The sequence below is a fragment of the Phyllobates terribilis genome, unplaced genomic scaffold, assembly GCF_046119375.1.
Source record: "Phyllobates terribilis strain yellow unplaced genomic scaffold, ASM4611937v1 Scaffold_1__5_contigs__length_1240528914, whole genome shotgun sequence".
Lineage (NCBI taxonomy): Eukaryota > Metazoa > Chordata > Amphibia > Anura > Dendrobatidae > Phyllobates > Phyllobates terribilis.
The window spans coordinates 817,877,826-817,894,290 of NW_027362761.1; the positions used below are offsets into that span (position 1 = coordinate 817,877,826).

Sequence of the window (16,465 nt, forward strand, 5' to 3'; positions counted from 1 at the left end):
CCAGCCTGTCATCTCGATGTAGCAGAGCTGAAGCTGTCGTGGGAACCATGGAAAGGTAAGGATGAGGTTGCTTTATTATTTTTCTTTTATTGCAGGAGATCGTTGGCTTCAGCTGGAATGGGCGTGATGGTAAGTATGGTTTAATTTAGAACAATAAAGGATTGTGTCTTTATTTCAATTAAAGGACTTTATTCTGGGTGTTTGTGTTTTTTTTAACTTTGACTATGGGGTTAGTAATGGGGGTGTCTTATAGACGCCTCTCCATTACTAACCTGGGCTTGATGTCAGCTGGCATTATAAGCTGACATCAACCCCAACCCTATTACCCCCTGCCACCGCACCAGGGCAGCGTGGAAGAGCGAGGCTAAGTGCCAGAATTGGCGCATCCTATGAATGCGCCATTTCTGGGGCGGCTGACGGCTGGTGTTTCTAGCCTGGGAGGGGGCCAATATTCATGGCTCCCTTCCTGGGCTATTAATATCAGCCCCTAGCTGTCTGCCTAGCCTTTGCTAGCTATTAAATTAGGGGGGACCCCACGTCATTTTTTTGGGGGGGTCCCCCATTTTAATAGCTAGTAAAGGCTATGTATTCAGCTGGGGGCTGATATTAGTAGCCTGGGAAGCTCCGTGGGTATTACCCCCTTCCCAGGCTTCAAACATCTGCCCCAGCCGTCTGCTTAACCTCCGCTAGAGCCTAAAATTAAGGGGAACCCCACGCCAATTTTTTTAATAATAAATCCTTTATTTTAATACTAAGTGACAAGTACAGTAACCAACACTATCACTGTACTTCATATATATGTGACTGACATGTTTCTATCTATCTAATCTATGTGTGATGCTCTATCTTTCTGTTCTAAATTGTCGGGTACAGATGCTGAATTGCCGGCCGGCTTTTTTAAAGAGACGGTGCATGAAAACACTAATATTTTTTTAAATAAATCCTTTACACTAAATGACAAGTGCAGTAACCAACACTGTCACTGTGCTTCTTATATGTGTGACTGACATGTTTCTATCTATCTAATCTATGTGTGATGCTCTATTCCTTCTTGTCTAAATTGTCGGTACCGGTGTATGCCGCTGCTGAATTTGCCGGCCGGCTTTTTTAAAGAGAGTGTCTTCTGAGCAGTTTGTCAGCTTTTGGACACCTTTGCAGGTGTTTTCTATGTGTTTCTATGTGTTTTTGTTTGCCTGCCATTGGTTTTAACGGTGTTCGACGGTGTTCTAAGGTGTTTGACGAACAGTTCGACGAACAGTTACTCGAACATCCCGGTGTTCGACGAACCGAACCGAACCCGAACACTACGGGGGTGGCTCAACACTAAGGTTCAGTCTAAGTGCACTTTTGCAAAATTTTCAAAAAAAATGTCTCTGTCCATATTTAAGTATACTCAGAAAAATTATCATTCAATATGACTGATCAAAGCAAAAACCAAGCACATAATCAATGATTTGTCGTGAGTTTGGACATATTCAAAGACATGTTATTTGTTGTTTTCTCTAGTGTAAAAGAGCATTTTATTTCTCATGTCAAACAAGTGCATTAAGCATGCACTAATCTTCAAGCACAAGCTGAGATTTAAACAATACAAAGTGATCTGTTGAGATTTAAAAATTTAACGACTGAACAGGAACTTGAATCCTGGACCCTAAGATTAAAAGTCTGATGCTCTACCGACTGAGCTATCCAGGCTCCTTCCAAACAATCTAAGCACATTTTTCAAGATTTACTTCCGATTCTTCTAAATGTATCTTCAGATATGTTGATTTTTTTCATATGTGTGTACATACCCAAAACCAAAGCCAGCACATAGTCTGCCAGCATAATGAGGTGTCAGGTTACATCTCTTATTATACTCTATGTATAGGAAACAGGGGAAGAGGAGTGATGAGTATTCAGCCCAGTGAAAGGCTATCAGATTTGGGCAGTTAAAGGCAGGTGAAGCTGCATCATCAAGCGATTGATTTAGTTTACTCCAAAGCTGAATTCACATTCACACAGCTCAGTATTTATTAATTTTGATTTTCATATTGGTACTTCTAAATGTGCTGCAAAGAAAAAAAAAGTAGGAATCACTCTGATTCTGTGTGTTTTTTATGGGAGACATCATAGTTGCTAGTTTCCACCCATCAGCTTAAAGAGTACTGAAAGTTAGACATAGAGTCTACAAAGGGAAAAATGCAGAAAACAAGTCATAAAATTGGCAAAGTAGTGTTAATCCTCATATCCACATGACATTTATTTCTGAAAAGCTAGGTATGTTTTAACAAAGCTAAATGATAGGTCTAGGTTAAAAAGCCTCCAAACTGAACAATGACGTAAATAATGGACCCTCAGATTAAAAGACGGGTGCTTTACTGACTGAGCTATCCAGGTTCTTTCTAAGTGCACTTTTGCAACATTTTCAAAAAAAATGTCTCTGTCCATATTTAAGTATACTCAGAAAAATTATCATTCAATATGACTGTTCAAAGCCAAAACCAAGCACATAATCAATGATTTGTCGTGAGTTTGGACATAGTCAAAGACATGTTTTTTGTTTTTTTCTCTAGTGTAAAAGAGCATTTTATTTCTCATGTCAAACAAGTGCATTAGGCATGCACTAATCTTCAAGCACAAGCTGAGATTTAAACTATACAAAGTGATCTGTTGAGATTTAAAAACTTAATGCCTGAACAGGTACTTGAAACCTGGACACTCAGATTAAAAGTCTGATGCTCTACCGACTGAGCTATCCAGGCTTTTTTCAAACAAACTTAGCACATTTATCAAGAATTACTTCCGATTCATCTAAATGTATCTTCAGACATGTTGATTTTTTTCATATGTGTGTACATGCCCAAAACCAAAGCCAGCACATAGTCTGCCAGCATAATGAGGTGTCAGGCTACATCTCTTTTTATACTCTATGTATAGGAAACAGGGAAAGAGGAGTGATGAGTGTTCAGCCAAGTGAAAGGCTATGAGATTTGGGCAGTTAAAGGCAGGTGAAGCTGCATCATCAAGCGATTGATTTAATTTACTCCAAACTGAATTCACATTCACACAGCTCAGTATTGATTAATTTTGACTTTCATATTGGTACTGCTAAATGTGCTGCAAAGAAAAAAAAGTAGGAATCACTCTGATTCTGTGTGTTTTTTTATGGGAGACATCATAGCTGTTAGTTTCCACACATCAGCTTAAAGAGTATTGAAAGTTAGACATAGAGTCTATGACTCGCCCCCTGGGCCGTGGGGCACTCGGATCCGGGCAATAGGGAACGATGGGGGTAGTAGTGGCAACCCGGTTCCGTGGCTCAGGGTGGTCAGGCCAGTGGTAGTCCGTTATGTGCTATTGATTATGTCCGACTACGCCACCCGTGGATTTGCGGTCATTATGAACCGCCGCTGCAGGGCAGACTGCTGGGGCTGATGATATATGCAGCTGGGATGGTGTGACTCCCCACGGGAAGAGTGCGGCCCCACGGCAGTGTGGTGGATGGTGGGAGTCATGTTAGTGAGAGTCCCGGTGCCGATAGTGCTGGAGGAGCAAGGAGCACACAGACAACAAGTTGCAGTCCAGGGTCTTTACTAAAACAGGTAAATTGACCCATAAACAGTCCCAGCTAGGAGGGGACCTGGATGTCTGAGAGTAACGGGGAAATTGGCCCTGGTCAGGGTGAGGGTGTAGGCCTACCGTGCTTTCTGTGCTCCTTCTGGCTATCTCCTCGTTATAGGGTAACAGCCCACGTTTCCGTGTATTCTCGCCTGTATGGCCTGCAACGTGGGTTCCTTTCTGCTCCCAGCCTTGTACGGCTTTGCTGGTCCCTTCTGTTGTGGCAGGGCCTCCAGGCTTCTTAGGCCAAGGAATATACAGTCCCTTGCGGACTGTTTCTCTGCTGGAGGATGTAGAATCCTCCCAGCCTCAGACACCAAAGTCTGGTAAAGTCAGTCTCTTATCTGCCAAGACAGGCTTGCTTCGCCTCTTGTCTCTGGCTTGTGGCTCTCCTCCTGCCACACTTCCTCTTAGGTGCAGTGCAACTGTCTGTCCCTGCTCTGCTCTGGGACAAGTCTCAGTGCTGAGACAGGCCATCAAGTTCTCTCTAACCCTGCCCCCAGTACCAGCTTTTATAGGGGCAGCCTGCTCCCCCTACTGGCCTGAGACAGGAGGCATTGCATGCTAATGTTCCCCTGACTAGAGAACCTCCCCCTTGCTCTCAGACACAGCTTTATTACATTTTGTGGCATCCAGGCCAGGGTGACACATTCCCCCCTAGTGAAATTTAGTACTCCGGGACTAAACAATAAACAAGGATTATATGCATAACCATAAAACATTAATAGAAAGACGACGCACAGCTTGAGTTCTTAAGGTCACAGTGTGGCCTGTGACCGGGTGTCCATATCACCAATACAACGGGGAGCCTTGAACAGGTGGGGGTCTGTCCTACCCCAAGTCCTTCACAGTCTTAGTTCATTCCTTGGTTAGGCTCCAAACGCAGTCCATACAAGGTTCCGGTTACAAAAAGTCCATAACCTTTGAGTCCTTACGGTAGCTGCAAGAAACTGAAACACAGAATTACCAAACAAGCATGTAACTTGGCAAACAATTCAACATTTGGCAACAGGGTCATTTACAATTTTAGTACACTCTATATTCTCCAGCGAGCGGGTATCTGCCCCTTTGTGCTCCTGGTTGACCTCCTTAACCCACTGTCTGGTGGTGGACCAACCTGGCATTCCCCACTAGCGTTAGGGGTACAGCTACTAGCTGGGTGTACAGGTAGGGCAGGCAGCTGTCTGCGAGTCCTTTGGCTTACCGCAGGCATGGCAGGCTCACTGTCAGCAGAGGGTTGACTCTCCTTGGCTGCTGGTACAGGCTCTTCTGCCTCTGGAACCGCTTGCTCCTCTTCACCTTCCGGCTCTGGTGTTGGTTGCTGCTGTGCCGGTTGCAGGAAATGCAGGACGGGTACCACTATGGCATCATTTATGCGAGTCCAGGACTGAGGGAACTCTCCGAGAACGGTGCTGATCATTTCTTCCTTGTCCTCTGCGGGTTCAAGGTCACTCTGATCTTCTTCTGCACTACGGAGTTGCTCGGGGCACCTTTTGAGGTGGTCTCTGGAGACGACACTAGTGGTTTCTCCTCCGTCCTTGGTGATTACGCACACCTTTGGGTTGTCGTAGTCAGACTGCAGTACGGTGTAGGGTTCCTTTTCCCACTGGTCGTCCAACTTATGTAGACTTCTTTTTCACTTTAGGACTTGCTCACCAGGTTCTAGGGGACCAGCAGGGGCGTGTTGATTGAAGAGTTTTTCTTGCCTCTCTCTCACCTGGGCCAGGCTCTTCTCCACACTCTCCTGTACCTTCTTGTACTGCAGTTGCCTTTCCGTATCCCAGTCCGCACCCGGGGAGGTGTCCTCAGGTATTAGGACTCCCATCTCCAGGTCTACGGGCAGCTTACCTGGTTTAGCTCGCATCAGGTAAGCCAGGGTGCAGTTGGTAGCATTCACCGGGATATTGTTGTATAGGTCTATCAGGTCCGGCAGTTTTTCTGGCCACAGGCTGCGTTCCTCCAGGGGCAACGTCTTCAGGAGATCAATGACTATATTGTTCATCTTCTCACACATCCCGTTGGTTTTGGGGTGGTAAGGAGTTGTACGAATCTTTTTACAGCCATAGAGGTTGCAGAACTCCTGGAAGATTTCAGCCTCGAACGCTGGACCCTGGTCTGTCAGGACCTGTTCCGGATACCCATGTGGACGGCAGAAGTATTGCTGGAAGACTCTGGCCGCTGTTTGGGCTGTCAAGTCCTTTACCGGGACCACCACTAGAAAACGGGAATAGTGGTCCACGATTGTCAGGGCATAGATGTATCCTGACCGGCTGGGAGCCAATTTGACATGGTCCAGAGCTACCAGCTCAAGAGGCTGCGTGGTGACGATGGGCCTCAAGGGTGTCTTCTGGCTGGTGCGGTCCTTCCTCCTCAGGTGACAAGGGCCACAGTCTCTGCACCACTTTTCTACAGCTCCTCTCATGCCGACCCAAAAGAACCTTCCTCTTAGTAGGAACTCCAGTTTCTTCCAACCGAAGTGTCCCGCTCTGTCATGGTAAGCCCCCAGGACCATAGCTGCATCCCGTCTTGGGACCACGACTTGCCAGGTCAGCTCGTGCGTCCGGTGGTTGACAATCCTTCTGCACAACTTGCCTTCGTAGAGGAACAGCTTGCTCTTCTCTTTCCATAGCTGCTTGGCTTCCTCTGGAGCATCCGGATCTATGCGGGCATCTTCCTGGGTCAGCAGATCTTTCACCAGGCGGATGGCAGGGTCAATATCTTGGGTCTCGGCCCAGCTGTGGTGAGGTAGGGGATTTATCATCACGGTTGTTAGATCCTCCTCCTTCACGCGGTGGGAGTATTGAGCGGCTCCATACCGGTGAAACGCGGGGAGTTCTACCTCCTCCAGCTCTTCTGGGTCTTCGTCACCTTCAGGCAAGTGAGGCATCCTCGATAGGGTGTCAGCGTTGGCATTGGTTTTGCCGGCCCGGTACTTGATCACGAAGTCATAGTTGGAGAGACGGGCCATCCACCGCTGCTCTAGGGCACCCAGTCTTGCATTGTCCAGGTGTGTCAACGGGTTGTTGTCCGTGTACACGGTGAACTTCGCGGAGGCCAGGTAATGCTTGAAGTGTTCCGTCACGGCCCACACCACCGCCAAGAATTCTAGCTTGAAGGAGCTGTAATTCTCCGGGTTCCTCTCGGTGGGCCTCAGCTTCCGGCTGGCGTATGCGGTCACCCGTTCTCTGCCCTGTTGGTTTTGGGACAGTACGGCTCCCAGTCCTACATTACTGGCGTCTGTGTGGAGAATGAAAGGCTGGCCATAATCAGGGTAGGCCAGGATCTCGTACCCTGTGAGGGCCATCTTTAGCTGGCGGAAGGACTCCTCTTCCTGTTTATCCCACTTGAAGGGCGGCTTTTGGCTCCTGGACTTAGACTGTCCGATCAGGAGGTCCTGCATAGGAGCTGCCATCTTAGTGAACCCGGGGATGAATCTTCGGTAGTAGCCTACCAACCCGAGAAACTGCCTCACCTCTTTGATGTTCAAGGGGCTTGGCCAGCTCTTGATTGCCGTGACCTTGTCAGGGTCGGGGGCTACTCCTTCCGCGCTTACCACGTGCCCTAGGTACTGGACCTTTGGTTTCAACAGGTGACACTTCGATGGTTTCACCTTCAGGCCGTAGCCTGCCAGGGCTTCGAACACCTCGGCCAGGTGCTTGAGATGGTCCTCGTAGGTCTTCGAATAGACGATCACGTCGTCCAGGTAAAGGAGGACCGTCTCGAAGTTTCGGTGCCCTAGACAGCATTCCATCAGCCGCTGGAAGGTCCCTGGTGCTTTGCAGAGCCCGAAAGGCATACAGTTGAATTCGCTCAGTCCCATCGGGGTGGTGAAGGTGGTCTTCTCCTTGTCAGCCTCTGCCACAGGAACCTGCCAGAACCCGCTAGTAAAGTCCAAAGTAGAAAAGAAGTTAGCAGATTTTAGTGCGGCTAAAGACTCCTCTATTCTAGGCAGCGGATATGCGTCTTTGTAGGTGATACGGTTGATTTGTCTATAGTCCACGCACATTCTCATGGTGCCATCTTTCTTTTTCACCAGAACGAAGGGGGCTGCCCAGGGGCTACAGCTATGTCTAATGACCCCAGCTTCCTTCATTTCTCTTAGCATGCCCTTTGCGTTCTGATAATGTGCAGGGGGTACAGGTCGGTGTCTTTCTTTTATCGGTGGGTGGCTCCCTGTGGGGATGTGGTGTTCTATCCCCTTTACTCTGCCGAAGTCTAGCGGGTGCTTACTAAAGACTCTCTCGTACTCCTGTACCACCCGGTAGACTCCTTGCTTTTGGTGCAGGGGAGTGGAGTCAGCACCCACATGGAGTTTCTGGCACCAGTCCTCCTTTTGTTTCTGGGAGCCATTACCCTCCGCCTGTGGAGATGGAGGCAAGGGTTCCCTGATAGCTTTGTGTTCGACAACAAACAGTTTGGCGAGTGTAGCGTACCTGGGTAAGTGCACTTCCCTCTCCCCAATGTTGAGGATGCGGACGGGCACCCTCCCATGACGGACATCAACCACCCCCCGGGCTGTCAAAATGGTGGGCCTGCTGTCTGAGTACACGGGTTCTACCATGGCTTGGTAGTCTCTACCTCTCAACCCGATTGCAGTCCGACACCAGATCATCATTTCACTTTTGGGAGGCATGGAAATGGGGAATGGGTTACTCAGTCTTACTCTACCGATCTCACCACCAGACAGTTCTACCTGCTGCCGTCTCATCAGGGCTTTTATCTCCTTGTTGAGGACTCTCTGTTGGCTGGAACTAGCATTCACCGCCACCTGTTGTAGAATTACAATTACCTCTGAAAGACAATTTTCAATTACATTAGTACCCACAGTTATTTTAGGGTGACTTTCACGACGGTCAATGTCCACAATAATCACTCCCTGTGCCGGTAGTTCAACTTTACCAATTTTTATGGTCATCTCCTTTAACCCCATCTGCGGCACGGGTAAGCCATTACTGGCGATGATGCTCAAGTTACTGTCTGGATACCGTGTGATATCAGCATCAGTCCAATACTGCTTAAAAAGTACATAAGGGATAGTGGTTACTTGTGACCCAGTATCCAGCAAGGAGCTCATGGGGATACCGTCCAGCACCACGGGTAAAACCGGGCGCCCCCCAATGTACTTATCACGCCAATTATAAGGGCCTGGTGATCTTATGCCTGGGGGTTGGCCCTCTGCCCCAGGTTGGACCCGTTTAAATTACAGTACCTGGAAATGTGTCCGGGCTGGTTGCATCGACGGCAAATGGGCTGTCCATCCTCTGCGTAGCGGTCTGTGGGCCTCCCTCGGAACGACGGGATCCTCCTCTGTCGACACCACGGGACATCCTCCGGACTTGAAGCCAGCTCGATGGGTCTTGACGGGTCCACTTGCAACGCCAGGACGGTCCTGGTCAACGCCGCGACGCTCCTGGTCAGCTCCTGGACTTGGTGGTGCAGGTCTTTCGACGGGACTTGGTTCAGGGCCTGTGCATCAGCCCCCACGGGGTCCATAGAGGAGGGCGCCGCCTCCTGGTGGTAGGTGAGAGCAGGGCGCCGGGGGTTTATAGCGCCACTGGTTGCAGATTCACGGAGCACCCTAATGGCCCTGTCCATAAATTCGGCAAAGGTCAGGTCGGGGTTCTGAAAGAACATGTGGCGCAGTTGGGCCCTGTGGGCGCTAGACAGCAGACCTTCTATGAATTTTTCTGTTAGCAGCTTATCCGTTTCCTGCACACTGCCAGGGTCAGTTTGTTGAATAGCCCTCAAGGCTTCCTGCAGATTTAGGGCATAGTCTCTGATGCTGTCCTGTGCCCGCTGCTTACATCCATAGAACCTCATTTTAATCTCAGCGGAGGTACGTGTGTCAAAGGTACCCCGCAGCCGGGCCAGAATACCCTTCACAGTCCTTTTCTCCTCAGTGGGCCATGATTTTACCTCCCTTTGGGCTGCGCCAGTTAACTGCCCTGTTAGTATGCTGTCCTTCTGTTCCTCTGTCAGGGGGTAAACCTGGAACAAACTGTACAGCCTTTCCTTAAAGTCAGTTAGGGCATGGGGCTCCCCTGAGTACTTGGGCAGCCAGGCCGCTCCAGGGATGTAGGGCAGAGAAAAGGGCATCACCGCTGCTGCAGCTGCGTTGGTGGTAGTGGGCGCCTCTGTGTCCGATATCTTCATCCCCCCTAGTTAAGCGTGGCCTACCTTCCGACGATCCTCTTCTGTAGGCCGCGGGTCCGCTGCTGCTGATATGGACGAGGACCTGGCGTCGCGTCCTGATGACGTCAGCGTCGCTCTCTCTCCCTTCCAGGACCTTGCGCAGCGTCGGTGCGTGAGGCGGAGCTTCGGATCTCGCGCGGTTTTGACGTCCACGCCCCTCTTCTTCCCGCGCGGCGTCCTGAAGATGGCATCCGATGGCGGGAAACAGCTGCGGATGGCGGGAAGACGGCAGAAGACGGCAGGAAACGGTCCAAGATGGCGTCTGATGGCGGGAATCGACTCCGGACGGCGGGAAACTTCGCCACAGGTAAGTTACAAAAGTCTTTTTCAGGCACGCAGTACCCGGTGGTTGCGAGCACGAAATCCTGCTGACTACGCCAAAGCTGACTCGCCCCCTGGGCCGTGGGGCACTCGGATCCGGGCAATAGGGAACGATGGGGGTAGTAGTGGCAACCTGGTTCCGTGGCTCAGGTGGTCAGGCCAGTGGTAGTCCGTTATGTGCTATTGATTATGTCCGACTACGCCACCCGTGGATTTGCAGTCATTAGGAACCGCCGCTGCAGGGCAGACCGCTGGGGCTAATGATATATGCAGCTGGGATGGTGTGACTCCCCACGGGAAGAGTGCGGCCCCAGGACAGTGTGGTGGATGGTGGGAGTGATGGTAGTGAGAGTCCCAGTGCCGATAGTGCTGGAGGAGCAAGGAGCACACAGACAACAAGTTGCAGTCCAGGGTCTTTACTAAAACAGGTAAACTGACCCATAAACAGTCCCGGCTAGGAGGGGACCTGGATGTCTGAGAGCAACGGGGAAATTGGCCCTGGTCAGGGTGAGGGTGTAGGCCTACCGTGCTTTCTGTGCTCCTTCTGGCTATCTCCTCGTTATAGGGTAACAGCCCACGTTTCCGAGCTTTCCGTGTATTCTCGCCTGTATGGCCTGCGACGTGGGTTCCTTTCTGCTCCCAGCTTTGTACGGCTTTGCTGGTCCCTTCTGTTGTGGCAGGGCCTCCAGGCTTCTTAGGCCAAGGAATATACAGTCCCTTGCGGACTGTTTCTCTGCTGGAGGATGTAGAATCCTCCCAGCCTCAGACACCAAAGTCTGGTAAAGTCAGTCTCTTATCTGCCAAGACAGGCTTGCTTCGCCTCTTGTCTCTGGCTTGTGGCTCTCCTCCTGCCACACTTCCTCTTAGGTGCAGTGCAACTGTCTGTCCCTGCTCTGCTCTGGGACAAGTATCAGCTTTTATAGGGTCAGCCTGCTCCCCCTACTGGCCTGAGACAGGAGGCATTGCATGCTAATGTTAACCTGACTAGAGAACCTCCCCATTGCTCTCAGACACAGCTTTATTACATTTTGTGACATCCAGGCCAGGGTGACACATCTACAGAGGGAAAAATGCAGAAAACAAGTCATAAAATTGCCAAAGTAGTGTTAATCCTCATATCCACATGACATTTATTTCTGAAAAGCTAGGTATGATTTAAACAAAGCTAAATGATAGGTCTAGGTTAAAAAGCCTCAAAACTGAACAATGACGTAAATAATGGACCCTCAGATTAAAAGACGGGTGCAAAATGTCTCTGTCCATATTTAAGTATATTCAGAAAAATTATCATTCAATATGACTGTTCAAAGCCAAAACCAAGCACATAATCAATAATTTGTCGTGAGTTTGGACATATTCAAAGACATGTTTTTTTGTTTTTTCTCTAGTGTATAAGAGCATTTTATTTCTCATGTCAAACAAGTGCATTAAGCATGCAACTAATCTTCAAGCACAAGCTGAGATTTAAACAATACAAAGTGATCTGTTGAGATTTAAAAGCTTAACGCCTGAACAGGGACTTGAACCCTGGACCCTCAGATAAAAAGTCTGATGCTCTACCGACTGGTAGACCATCAGGCTCCTTCTGAACAAACTTAGCACATTTTTCAAGATTTACTTCCGATTCATCTAAATGTATCTTCAGATATGTTGATTTTTTTCATATGTGTGTACATACCCAAAACCAAAGCCAGCACATAGTCTGCCAGCATAATGAGGTGTCAGGTTACATCTCTTTTTATACTCTATGTATAGGAAACAGGGGAAGAGAAGTGATGAGTATTCAGCCCAGTGAAAGGCTATCAGATTTGGGCAGTTAAAGGCAGGTGAAGCTGCATCATCAAGCTATTGATTTAGTTTACTCCAAAGCTGAATTCACATTCATACAGCTCAGTATTGATTAATTTTGACTTTCAAATTGGTACTGCTAAGTGTGCTGCAAAGAAAAAAAAGTAGGAATCACTCTGATTCTGTGTGTTTTTTATGGGAGACATCATAGCTGCTAGTTAACACCCATCAGCTTAAAGAGTACTGAAAGTTAGACATAGAGTCTACAGAGGGAAAAATGCAGAAAACAAGTCATAAAATTGCCAAGGAAGTGTTAATCCTCATATCCACATGACATTTATTTCTGAAAAGCTAGGTATGATTTAAACAAAGCTAAATGATAGGTCCAGGTTAAAAAGCCTCAAAACTGAACAATGACGTAAATAATGGACCCTCAGATTGAAAGACGGGTGCTTTACTGACTGAGCTATCCAATTTTCTTTTTAAGTGCACTGTTGCAACATTTTCAAAAAAAATGTCTCTGTCCATATTTAAGTATATTCAGAAAAATTATCATTCAATATGACTGTTCAAAGCCAAAACCAAGCACATAATCAATGATTTGTCGTGAGTTTGGACATATTCAAAGACATGTTTTTTGTTTTTTCTCTAGTGTAAAAGAGCATTTTATTTCTCATGTCAAACAAGTGCATTAAGCATGCAACTAATCTTCAAGCACAAGCTGAGATTTAAACAATACAAAGTGATCTGTTGAGATTTAAAAGCTTAACGCCTGAACAGGGACTTGAACCCTGGACCCTCAGATTAAAAGTCTGATGCTCTACCGACTGGTAGAGCATCAGGTTCCTTCTGAACAAACTTAACACATTTTTCAAGATTTACTTCCGATTCATCTAAATGTATCTTCAGATATGTTGATTTTTTTCATATGTGTGTACATACCCAAAACCAAAGCCAGCACATAGTCTGCCAGCATAATGAGGTGTCAGGTTACATCTCTTTTTATACTCTATGTATAGGAAACAGGGGAAGAGGAGTGATGAGTATTCAGCCCAGTGAAAGGCTATCAGATTTGGGCAGTTAAAGGCAGGTGAAGCTGCATCATCAAGCGATTGATTTATTTACTCCAAAGCTGAATTCACATTCACACAGCTCAGTATTGATTAATTTTGACTTTCATATTGTTACTGCTAAATGTGCTGCAAAGAAGAAAAAGTAGGAATCACTCTGATTCTGTGTGTTTTTTTTGGGAGACATCAGAGCTGCTTGTTTCCACCCATCAGCTTAAAGAGCACTGAAAGTTAGACATAGAGTTTACAGAGGGAAAAAATGCAGACAACAAGTCATAAAATTGTCAAAGTAGTGTTAATCCTCATATCCACATGACATTTATTTCTGAAAAGCTAGGTATGATTTAAACAAAGCTAAATGATAGGTCTAGGTTAAAAAGCCTCAAAACTGAACAATGACATAAATAATGGATCCTCAGATTAAAAGACGGGTGCTTTACTGACTGAGCTATCCAGGTTCTTTCTAAGTGCACTTTTGCAACATTTTCAAAAAAAATGTCTCTGTCCATATTTAAATATACTCAGAAAAATTATCATTCAATATGACTGTTCAAAGCCAAAACCAAGCACATAATCAATGTTTTGTCGTGACTTTGGACATATTCAAATACATGTTTTTTGTTTTTTTCTCTAGTGTAAAAGAGCATTTTATTTCTCATGTTAAATAAGTGCATTAAGCATGCAACTAATTTTCAAGCTGAGATTTAAACAATACAAAGTTATCTGTTGAGATTTAAAAACTGAACACCTGAACAGGGACTTAAACCTTGTACCCTCAGCTTAAAAGTCTGATGCTCTACCGACTGAGCTATCCAGGTTTCTTCTGAACAAACTTAGCACATTTTTCAAGATTTACTTCCAATTCATCTAAATGTATCTTCAGATATGTTGATTTTTTTCATATGTGTGTACATACCCAAAACCAAAGCCAGCACATAGTCTGCCAGCATAATGAGGTGTCAGGTTACATCTCTTTTTATACTCTATGTATAGGAAACAGGGGAAGAGGAGTGGAGAGCATTCAGCCCAGTGAAAGGCTATCAGATTTGGGCAGTTAAAGGCAGGTGAAGTTGCATCATCAAGCGGTTGATTTAGTTTACTCCAAAGCTGAATTCACATTCACACAGCTCAGTATTGATTAATTTTGACTTTCATATTGGTACTGCTAAATGTGCTGCAAAGAAAAAAAAGTAGGAATCACTTTGATTCTGTGTGTTTTTTATGGGAGACATCATAGCTGCTAGTTTCCACCCATCAGCTTAACCCCTTAAGCCCCGAGGGTGGTTTGCACGTTAATGACCAGGCAAATTTTTACAATTCTGACCACTGTCACTTTATGAGGTAATTACTCTGGAACGCTTCAACGGATCCCCCAGATTCTGAGATTTTTTTTGTGACATATTGTACTTCATGATTGTGGAAAAATTTCTTCGATATCACTTGCGTTTATTTGTTAAAAAAACGGAAATTTGGCAAAAATTTTGAAAATTTTACAATTTTCAAAATTTGAATTTTTAAGTCCTGAAATCAGAGAGATATGTCACACAAAAGAGTTAATAAATAACATTTCCTACATGTCTACTTTACATCAGCACAATTTAGGAACCAAAATTTTTTTTTGTTAGGGAGCTATAACGGTTAAAAGTTGACCAGTGATTTCTCATTTTTCCAACAAAATTTACAAAACCATTTTTTAGGGACCACATCACATTTGAAGTCACTTTGAGAGGTCTTTATGACAGAAAATACCCAAAAGTGACACCATTCTAAAAACTGCACTCCTCAAGGTGCTCAAAACCACATTCAAGAACTTTATTAACCCTTCAGGTGCTTCACAGGAATTTTTTGAATGTGGAAGAAAAAAATGAACATTTAACTTTTTTCACAAAAATGTTACTTTAGACCCAATTTTTTTTATTTTCACAGGGGTAACAAGAAAAAATGGACCCCAAAATTTGTTGTGCAATTTCCCCTGGGCACGCAGATACCCAATATTTGGGGAAAAAACACTGTTTGGGTGCACGGCAGGGCTCGGAAGGGAAGGAGCGCCATTTGACTTTTTGATTGTAAAATTTGCTTGATTAATTAGCGGACGCCATGTTGTGTTTGGAGAGCCCCTGTGTGCCCAAACTTTGGAGCTTCCCCACAAGTGACCCATTTTGGAAACTAGACCCCCCACGGCACCTTTCTAGCTGCATAGTGAGCACTTGGAACCCCCAGGTGCTTCACAAATTGATTCGTAAAAATGAAAAAGTGAAAAAAAAAACACTTTTTCATTTTTACGAATCAATTTGTTAAGCACCTGGGGGTTCCAAGTGCTCACTATGCATCTAGATAGGTGCCTTGGGGGGTCTAGTTTCCAAAATGGGGTCACTTGTGGGGGAGCTCCAATGTTTGGGCACACAGGGACTCTCCAAATGCAACATGGTGTCCGCTAACAATTTGAGCCGACAATTTGTTAGTGGATATCATGTTGCATTTGGAGAGTCCCTGTGTGCCCAAACATTGGAGCTCCCCCACAAGTGACCCCATTTTGGAATCTAGACCCCCCAAGGCACCTATCTAGATTAATAGTGAGCACTTGGAACCCCAGGTGCTTCACAAATTGATTCATAAAAATTAAAAAGTGTTTTTTTTTCACTTTTTCATTTTTACGAACCAATTTGTGAAGCACCTGGGGGTTCCAAGTGCTCACTATGCATCTAGATAGGTGCCTTGGGGGGTCTAGTTTCCAAAATGGGGTCACTTGTGGGGGAGCTCCAATGTTTAGGCACACAGGGGCTCTCCAAACGCAACATGGTGTCCGCTAACAATTTGAGCCGATTTTCCATTCAATTCGTTAGCGGACACCATGTCGCTTTTGGAGAGCCCGTGATGTGCCTAAACAGTGGAGCTCCCCCACAAGTGTCCCCATTTTGGAAACTATACCCCTCAAGGATTTTATTAAGGTGTATAGTGAACATTTTGAACCCAGAGGTACGGCACAGAATTTGTTTACATTAGGTCATCATATTGAATAGTTGTCATTATTCTTGAGCGCAAGTGCTCGCTACTTGAGTTTGCATCGGGTACTCAGGTATGCACCATGTACAGCGTGTGCTCGAGTGACATGCTCGAGTCCCTGCTCCGCATGTTTCACGGTTATTAGACACCCCAAAAAAAAACATGCGGGGATCGCTCGTGCATGGCAGGCAACCCCCGTAAAGTTTTTTTGGCCGCCAAGCATATGGGGCAGAGACTCGAGCATGTCACTCAAATACCCACGATACTCAATGCATACCAGAGCACCCGATGCAAAATCAAGTAGCGAGCACTTGCGCTCAACACTAGTCGCCATATCGTCATCTTTTTTTCTTACTTTTGAAAAAAATCCCAACCCCAGCCCTAACCCTAGCACAACCCTAGCCCTAGCACAACCCTAGCCCCAGCACAACCCTAGCCCCAAACCCAGCCCTAACCCTAGCCCAATCCTAACCCAAGAGTTTATTTTTGAC

General features: G+C 46.3%; 1 non-coding gene across 1 annotated transcript; it reads right to left on the reverse strand.

Annotated features, from left to right (window-relative positions):
* Nucleotides 1-2,671: 2,671 nt before the first annotated feature.
* TRNAK-UUU (transfer RNA lysine (anticodon UUU)) lies at nucleotides 2,672-2,744 on the reverse strand. The gene has a single exon. It is a non-coding gene; the product is annotated as a tRNA-Lys (tRNA).
* Nucleotides 2,745-16,465: the final 13,721 nt, after the last annotated feature.